The sequence below is a fragment of the Dipodomys ordii genome, unplaced genomic scaffold, assembly GCF_000151885.1.
Source record: "Dipodomys ordii isolate 6190 unplaced genomic scaffold, Dord_2.0 Scaffold11, whole genome shotgun sequence".
In the NCBI taxonomy this organism is placed as follows: domain Eukaryota; kingdom Metazoa; phylum Chordata; class Mammalia; order Rodentia; family Heteromyidae; genus Dipodomys; species Dipodomys ordii.
In genome coordinates this window covers 12,979,037-12,988,789 of record NW_012267227.1, presented here as the reverse complement: position 1 = coordinate 12,988,789, position 9,753 = coordinate 12,979,037, and positions in this window count along the sequence as shown.

The following is a 9,753-nucleotide window of genomic DNA, read 5'->3' as shown; positions in this document are numbered from 1 at the left end:
GCCCTGACCCCCCCCCACCAGCACCCCCACACTTGGTCGTTTGCCCCCTCCACCCCCAATGGGGGGGTCTTTCCTCACTAGGCCTCTCTCCCGCTCTCTCCCCCATCCCCCCCCACCAGCACCCCCACACTTGGTCGTTTGCCCCCTCCACCCCCAATGGGGGGGTCTTTCCTCACTAGGCCTCTCTCCCGCTCTCCCCCACCCCCATCCCCGGGCAGGTGCATGGGATCCGTCCCAGGGCCTGAGGACACCCCCCCCCCAGCGATGGAAGGGGTGCTGTGTGTGTGTGTGCGCGGCTCAGTCCTCCGGGCAGCTGTGCAGAGAGGGTTCCTCTCTGCTCCTCTCCAGAGAACGAACTTCTGGGGCCTGGCTAGGCCTGGCCAGGTGGGGCTTCTGATGGTGTCCTGGTAGAAATGAGAGGCCAGGCCAGGGTGACAGGCTCACGCCGATGGGTTCTAAGGACAGCTATCATGAGACGCATAGATTCTCCTCCCTAAGTAAAATTTACCAAAAAAAGAATAGTAAATTGAATCAATCCCCGGCTCCAGTCGTATGATGTTTCACCATTAAAAATAACCCTTTTGCATCTGAGAAATCCAGTGATCACCCCAAATGCGGCTTTTCCTGAAGTAGCACATGCATCGTTTGTTGTTTTGCAAAAGTATTACACACACACACACACACACACACGGTTGTAGTTAGACACTAATACTTAATACATAATCTTCTCAATATGTCTGCTCCTACCACCTACCATAAACTACAACTATTCTCTCTCTCTCTCTCTCTCTCTCTCTCTCTCTCAGTATATTTTAATAGTAATGAGAATTCTTGGGAAAATACTGTTTGGGGTGCTGCCTACATAGTTCCATCAACACAACAGATGTTATTGTACTTGCATGAAAGTCCTTCTCAAGCTTGAGACTTGAAGTGTTGGAAGGACACCGCATTTTAGCAGAGAAGATCAGACACGCTCTGCCACTTTCTTTCTGCCTGAAACTCCTTGAACAAATGACTTTTCAACTTCCACAACAAATGAGGCTGATAAGACTTGTCTTTCTGGGCCAAGGTGAGAATTAAAGCACTTTATAAAGTGCTGTAGGCGGCTGGGAAGGTGGCTCAGTGGTAGAGCGCTTGCCTTGCATGCATGAGGCCCTGGGTTGGATTCCTCAGCACCACATAAGCAGAAGAAAAAAAAAGCCGGAAGTGGCGCTGTGGCTCAAGTGGTAGCATGCTAGCCTTGAGCTGAGGGACAGTGCCCAGGCCCAGAATTCAGGCCCCACGACTGGACCAAAAAATAAATAAATAAAGTGCTATAGGCTCTTACAATTCCCTCTCTCCTCGGGTTCCCTCATGGTTTTAGTCAAAAAGAACCAAGTTGATTTTTACCAAAGTTCCAAATGGTAAGCACTTTCAAATGAGTCACTTTCTGCTATTCTTTTGTTATATCTGAATTTAACAATGAAACCTAATCTCACAGTCTCTACTATAGTAGATTGTTGTAAAAACAAAATCATTTCACCAATTCAACATTTTAAAGCTCTTTTACTTAAAACAGACATATGATGAATGCAAAAATGACTAGAGCCTACATCTGGTGACAAGCCCTACTGGGAGAGGACTCAAATATCATGATCAGAGTGCTATGATAAAGAGAAAAGCAAAGTATAATTTAAAAATTATTCACAAACATGGGAAACTAGCCCACATCCCACAGTGTGGCAATTCAAATATTTCACTAAAAGATTTAGCTTGATTACTGAGCTTCTGAGTACCTCTTTTAAATTTTGTGCCCAGGAAAAATGTTTCATTTAGTAAACCTTAATCCTGGTCTTCATAAATGCATAAAGAGCAAAGGTTAATCCCTATGAATCTGTGAGGGATTCATAGAAGAGCTAGATATTGAAAGATAGGGAGAACTGGAGCAAGGAAAATTGAAGACTTGGAGAAGTTGCTTTATCCAGTGATTGTTCCTCTCTTGCTATTAATATTATATGTACCTTAGCTATATCTATAAGAACAGAAGGAAGAAAGGAAGGAAAGAAAGAAAAATTCAATTTCTGTATTTTCATTTTCTTCAACTGATTTACTAGATTGTATGTGTACGTGCGTGTGTACATGTATGAACATTAAAATATTCTCAAGTAATACTTAAGTGTTTTTATTTTCCCACAGTTCCCACTGCACAATTGTTGTCCTTTGTAATTACACAAATGTTAATTGTGGAATGACATCACATGACCACCAAGTTTTCTTTCTTACAAATTGAATGTGTATAAAGGAAAGGGGGGGGGCGGAGAGGGAGCCATTGCCTGTATCTAGAAACTTAATCCAAAATCTTTCCAAAGTAATATTATATGATTGACTTCGAATTTACGTTTACCTGCTAGGACCAGTGACTGGAAATAACAGTCGCTGTTACTAGTCACTGAGCTTTGCCTAAACAAGATAAGGTTTAATCTCTTTAGTAGAGAGGCTGCGTCCCAGTGAAAATACCTCAGCTCCACAGTCATAGATTCAGGGCTGCTTCCTTAATCTTTCACTATCCTGGCATAACACTTGCCTACGTAAGGTTGCCGTGTGGTCCAAGATGGTTTCTCAAGACTTAATCATCCTATCTGCGTGGGCAGATAGGAAAATCAACAAGTTCTATCCATAAAAGAAAGCACAAGCTTCCTATCCATAAATCTAGTATAAGGCTTCCAGTGATGGGGCCCAATGTAGTCACAGGATACACTGAGCTGTAGAAGAAATGGCAAGTCGTTTTATAGCTGGTTCACTGCTAAAGGGGGTTCATTTAGCAAAGAAGAGTAGAATGGATTGTCAACTATGATGTAGTCAGCTGCCTTTAAGAATTATGAGGCAAGGTCCAACAAGATGAAATAAAACAAATTGTGTAGTATATGATGTTTATGTAGATTTCTTTAATTGACGAAATGGCTACATTTGGAGGCATTAAGTTTGTAAACTTTAGAAAAGAAAACATTGGTTTTCTTTTTCCTTAAATTCTAGAACTGGGATGTGGCTCCGTGGTAGAGTGCCTACCTAGCTTTCATCCCCAGTTCAAAAACAACAACAAAAGTATTAAAAAATGAATTTATAATCTTAACATACACTACAAAGATATACTTAAATCCATGTATAATTCCCTTTTGTTCTAAGCATTTTATCCTATGATGGATTTCTTTTTCTCTCTTTCTGGTTATGTTCTATACTAGGTTATACAAGTAGTACCTTAAAATGTTTTCCTGAAGATGTCACATTTGTTGTTTGTTTGTTCCTCAGCTTGTGCTATAGAAAACATTACAGCCTTTCTAGCTGACATCCATTCCCTGTTTTTTTATTGAAAAAAAAACAACACAATTTTGTTTAGAATAGTAAGGTGCCCAACTAAAACACTAGTGAACACAACCACAGAACACAAATCTATATACCGACTTACAAGGTGTTTACTTTGGGGGTGGGGAGAAGCTTAATAGAGATTGAATTCAGGCACACACTTGCCAGGCCAGTGATCTACCACTTCAGCAACACTCCAGTTCTAGGAGGTTATAATAACTTCATTGCTTCCTTTCATCCCTCTGAGGCCAAGGAATGGAGTATGTGTCTTGAAATTGTGTCAACAAATATGAACAAACATACAAACTAACGATGACAGAGCTAGAAGATAGGACCTGAGACACTGCTGACCTGAAAGAGCAAGTGTCCATTTCATAAGCTTCATGTCCAGGGAGAAAAGAAACTCCCTGTATGCATTTTTATTGGATTCCTGCTACCTGGGTTGCATGACGAGTATGCATTTTGTTCTATCACAACCCTTTTTGACAAGGGACACACTGCCTATCTGTCTAATTAGCAGAGTCAGTGGTTTTACACTACAAATATGGTTTATTTTTGTATGTTGCAGAAGCATAGACTACAGTGGTTTCATGTCAATGTATCTCAACTCAGAACTGTTTATATTTTAAATAAAAGTATAGGTATAGATAATATATAAACAAATTTGTTAATATTATCAAAATTATCTTTTCTTTTTTAGGGAGAATGGGGACATTGGGGTTTGATCTCAGGACAAGTGCTTTGCTACTTGAGCCGCGGCTCAAGACCTTTTGCTTTAGTTTGTTTGTTTTTCCAAATAGGGTGTCAAGTTTGGGGGGGGGTTGGTCACCCTCAGACCACAATTCTCCCATTTCTTCTTCCTGCATAGGTGGAATTACAGGCATGAACTTCCAAAGTATGTCTTACTATTTAAGACAGAGTCTTTCCAACATCTTTTGGCCTGAGCTAACCTCGAACTGCAAGCCTGTCTCCACCTCCCAGGATTACAGGCATAAGCCACCAGCCACGATTTTCATTTGAAACAATTTTAGCAGCTGTGAGGGGAGGAAAAAAAATGACTGAATTAATTCAGTCATGTTAGTTATTTCAGGGATTGAAAGCATCTTCACGATTTTCACAATTCATAGAGCCAGCACAAAAGGCCTGCAATTATACATAGAGTTCAAAAGACTTGGAAAGAGCAAGAATCACAAGGAACCACTGGCAATGATCCTTTTGACTTGCAGCAGCCAAGTAGGTTATGGGATTCCTGATATCCAGAAGCTACTATTAGATTATTCCATCTGCCATTTGCTGATACCCACAAAACTATCGGTTATCAAATAACTTATTGCTATTGTATTTCATCTTCCTATTACCAAATTTTTAATGAAATGTTTTATTGTTAAGCTAAAGGTGATGCACAGAGGAGTTATCAATTGGCGAGTCAGGTCATGAGTACAGTTCTTCTTAGACAATGTCATGTCTTCCTTTCTTCTTCTCCCAGTTTTTCCCTCCCCTGCATACTACATTTTGCAAGTGTCCCACAGAGACACAATGTGGCTCAATTAGTAGAGCACCAGACTGGAGCAAAAAAGAAGCTAAAGGAAAGCATGCAGGCCCTAAACTCAAGCCCAGTACCAGCACCAAAGAAAAACAAACCCATCAAAACAAAAACTGGCAACAGAGTTGGAGAAATGTCTCATAAGAGGATCGGAGTAGAAGAGTAGGGATGATTCAGAGTATCAGGAGGTAATATTTGGCACTGTTTCTAAGCCATCTTGCATAGAAATAGCTGAGCCATTACAAAAAAAAATTATAAACCTAATTAAAGTTCTAGCACAGATTTTTTTTTAAAGTTCAATATATCTAGGACTTCAAAAATGTGTATTAGTTAAGGACAAAACCATGGAGAAAACATAAAAACAAAATACATTATGAAAACCAGGGCAAATGCTTAACATGGGTAAGAGTCATGCAATATAAATTTTCAAAGCAGAACATAGGGTCAAAATAAGCCAGGATGGAAAAAAAGTGCATGTGAAAGGTCACTGAATGTAAGACTGCTTTCCTCCACAGCTTACTGCATTCAGCTGTGTTTGTGGATTTAAAGTTCAACTGCTTTTACTTAGTAGTCAAAACATTATTGTAAAGTTGGGTGTGATAGTGCACACTTATAATCCCAGCTACTCAGGAGGTCTAGTAGGCTGTGGCATTCCAGGACAGCCTATACAAAGTTAAAGAGACGCTATCTTTTCAACAAACAAAAGCAAAAAGGCTAGGGGTGTGGCTCAAGTGGTAGAGCTCTTGCCTATCAAGCACAAAGTCCTGAATTCAATCACCAGTACTGGACAAAAAGAAAAGTCCAAACCCCAATTAAAAACAAAAGGCCATTAAGGTGCTAAGGAAAACCATGTATAAAACAATTGATTGCCACATTCTATTGACATCTCCATTTGTCAATTATGTATTAGCTAATTTATATTACAGAAGCAGATGTTGAAGCGGGAACAAACAAACAGATGTTCCTCCAGCCCCATGCTTCTTTAGCCAAGTAAAATAATTTAAGGCCAATTTCTGTGCATTATACTGTGGTTACAGCTCACAATTTTGTGGAAATTGTGTTATCATACTCATTATATTCAATGGTAAATATGGTAGAGGGCTCAAAGTATATTTTAAATGAACCAATTTAAGCCTTATGGGCAGTCAACTTAAAATCCATTAAATTAGCTTTATTTAAATAGCTCACTTGGAACATTTAGTGTATTTTTCTTTGCCGAAAACTTTACCAGCAAAACATAACCTCTTGTTTTCAATGGGACTCATCAAATAGGCCAGCATTAGATCATTATCCTCACTGAAGAGTCATCATGTTCAATTCACTCATGAGTCCACTCACTTAGATAATTTCTTCACTGTTGACAAAATCCAACACAGTCATTTTCTAATCAAAACTAATCATCCCATTACTATACTCTCTAATCCTACTTGAACACATTCAGCATTGGCTATTCTTGAGATATCTGATGATGAAATGACCAAGAGGAAGAATTCTAAGGAAAGCAAAACAAAAAACAAAAAAAAAAGGTGGTTTTAAAAATACAGCACTTTAAACCACTCAATCCTTGGTTGCAGAACTAACAGACCATGGTCTATTCATTCATGGCAGAAGCTTATAAGTAGGGTTCTTGAATTACATTGGAATTACTAAATTCAACTTCTAGGGGTCATCTATAAGTGCCTAAGTTGTAAGCAAAATATCTCCATATAAATAAATATATATACATACATGTATATATATATATATACATACATATATATATATATATATATATATATATATATACACACACACACTTTGGAGTTGGTAGCATATATTTTTCCTGCTGAAATTTCAAATTCATTGAAAATAACTTACTCTTTCAAACATGAGATCAAAGTAACTTATGTGAAAACCACACACAAAACTAAAAATTACACTGCATTAGATAGGAATGCATTTTTATAACAAAAACAGTTGATGTATCATCAGTAAATTATTTACTTTTATCTACCACCAAAACTAAGCATTCATTTTATAAAGTAGTTGTGTCAAAAGTAATTTATATTTTCATTTAGCACATTAAATTTTTTGCATTTGGAATACATGGTATCTAATGTTTGAGTCAGTAGTAACATTCAAATAAAAAGGCACAACTTCATTAAGACATGTTAGCTTAGGAAGAACAATCAAACTTTAGTCAGACATGACATAGATTTCTCTGAAGACTGCATAGTGACATCTTACTTATAACTTCAGGAGATGATCCCAGTATACAAAACTTGAAAGCAAGAAGTCAACTGGAACCAATATCATGCAAGAAAAATTTTCCTCTGTAAAGAATCCTGGAATAACTTACTAAGAGAAATACTTGCTTACAGTTTCATTGAGACACCATCTCTCTAGAATATACTCATTAAACTGGGGCTGACATATTTGCTACTTCTGATAGTTAGGTATCTGACAGTTAGGTCGATTCATCAGCATTCTCCATTTCTAACATAACAAAAAGTTCTTGTCCTATAAGAGACACTGGGGTAAACAAGGAAGAAAATGAGAAGTGTTTGGAGATCAATCTGATCTATAATCATTTCAGTTTTCTTTGCCACCTCAACATTTTAACATGTAGCCATTACAATTTAGATCTCTAGTCTTCATTCTTAGCTAGGTTATGTACATTTCTATATGTTAGTAACCTACTGAAAATAATTTTTAAAACTATCATATGAACTCCTGCAATAGTTAACATTATTACTACAAAATAAATGATGCTTAGATATTTGTTTATTTCACCTCTAATGAGGACAGTTACATGGATAATTAAACTAATGTATTCTAATCTAAGGAAACCAAAAATTTTAGCACCTAAAGCAATAGAAATGAACGAACTTATAAAAGCTTTAAGATCCCACAAAAGTTTTTGACTCTGACATCTCTGGTAACTAAGAGAAGTGATAAATATAATCAGCTACCCAATTTTCACTGTATGTAAGAACAAACCACTAAGTTTCTTGGGTTGCTTTAGCAAGGAAGAGGAGTGTAAAAGTTCCATTGACAAGTGGGTATTGAAAGAAATAGTTTTGAGAGACTGTCTAATGGTTCTGGTTTCCTTAGAAATCTTAATTGAAGAAATAGTAAATGATTTGTTGATCAAAACACTGTTGATCTACAGGCTGTAGACAGTGAATGAATCAAGGTAGAATTGCTATGATAGAATATTTGCATATAAACAAATTTTGTCAAAACATCATACAGGCAATTCTATCTGGAGGGTCTAAACAATTCTGCTCACATTTGCTTTCCTAATAGCTTTCATTGCTCTAAAATGGATCATAGACCATCTAGAAGCATAGGCAAAAATGCACTGCTTTAGTTCCTGGTTATATTTCATATCTTTTTATGAGAGTTCAGCAAGAACAAGTACAAGTGTTCTATGTTTTACCTTTTTTGCAATTCTTCATCAATTATTTGGCAAATGGAAAACAAAATGTAAACATCACGTCAATGTCTTGATTTCTGTACCCCTATGACTTTGTAAAATTGGCCATGTTGTTTTATAATGCCTTGCTTCCAAGGGCAAAAAAACAAGTCTCACTTATGTTTGTATCCAAGCATCTATCAGAGGAAGTGGAACATAATGGATTTTTTTAATCCATTATCTTTTCCTTATTGAGCCACTTTGCTGACTTTTGAGAGCATGACCACCTTTCATATAAAGAGGGTCAAGGTCATGCACTAACTGACACCAAGGAACCTAATCTAAAGTTAAAGCTTTCTTTGGCATCAGTTCAAAAGCATTAACTAGAAGCACTACATCAAACAATATAATATATGTATGGATTTTTTAAGAAACAGAGAGTAATGCAGAGAAACCTTCAAAACCTGTGTATGTCTGTGTGATGTCACCCATATGCTGTATGACAGATCAATGTTCATAGAAATTATCTATGAAACAACAAGTCTGTCCTGTTTTCTAAACTGGGTGAGAGATATGTAACATCTAGATTTAAAATCTTGGATTTCTTGAGCATTTACCATGCTCTGTATTTGATGTCATAAAAAGACAAATCAAACTACCCAACTATAATGAAAAACTCTAGGAATGGGGCCCATCTGCCAATAGCAAATTCGTGTAATTTGGTTCTGTTCCCTTGAGCTACAAAGAAAATGGATGGCTGCAGACCATAGTATGGAGATTGAGTGGAGTCAACTGTATCATGGATCTAGGCAATGTCAAAATCAAATAAATTCATAAAATCGTTGGTTACTTCTATGCAATCACAATGTTTACAGAAATAACTTCTGGACTGATTTGAATACATTTTTCTTGCAACAGTCTAGAAATACATGTGGATGAATATCACCTTCTCTCTCACACTTTGTAATTGCACTGCCAGAACACAGTCTCTCCAGAACTTTGCTTGAGGAAATGTTGTCCTAAGACTAGCAATTTCTGGCATCACTGAGGATGCTGTTAGAAATGATGAATCTAGGAAGGGGGTCTGTAGCTCAATTGGTAGAGCACTTGCCTTAAGCTGAAGAGCTCAGGGACAGCACCTAGGCCAAGAGTTCAAGCCCCACCACCAATAAAACAAAAAAGAATAAAAAATGATGAATCTGAACCTGAAACCCAGCCTCATACCTGCTGTATCAGAATCTGCCTTTTCACAAGATCACATGGGAATCAATAAGCACAATAAATTTCAAGAAGTGCTGTTTTAGCCCAGAGTACTAAGAAAGGATATATGGCCCTTAGAAATTTTACAGAAGGGGCTGGGAAGGTGGCTCAGTGGTAGAGCGCTTGCCTTGCATGCTCAAGGCCCTGGGTTCGATTCCTCAGCACCACATAAGCAAAAAGAAAAAGCCGGAAGTGGTGCTGTGGCTCAAGTGGT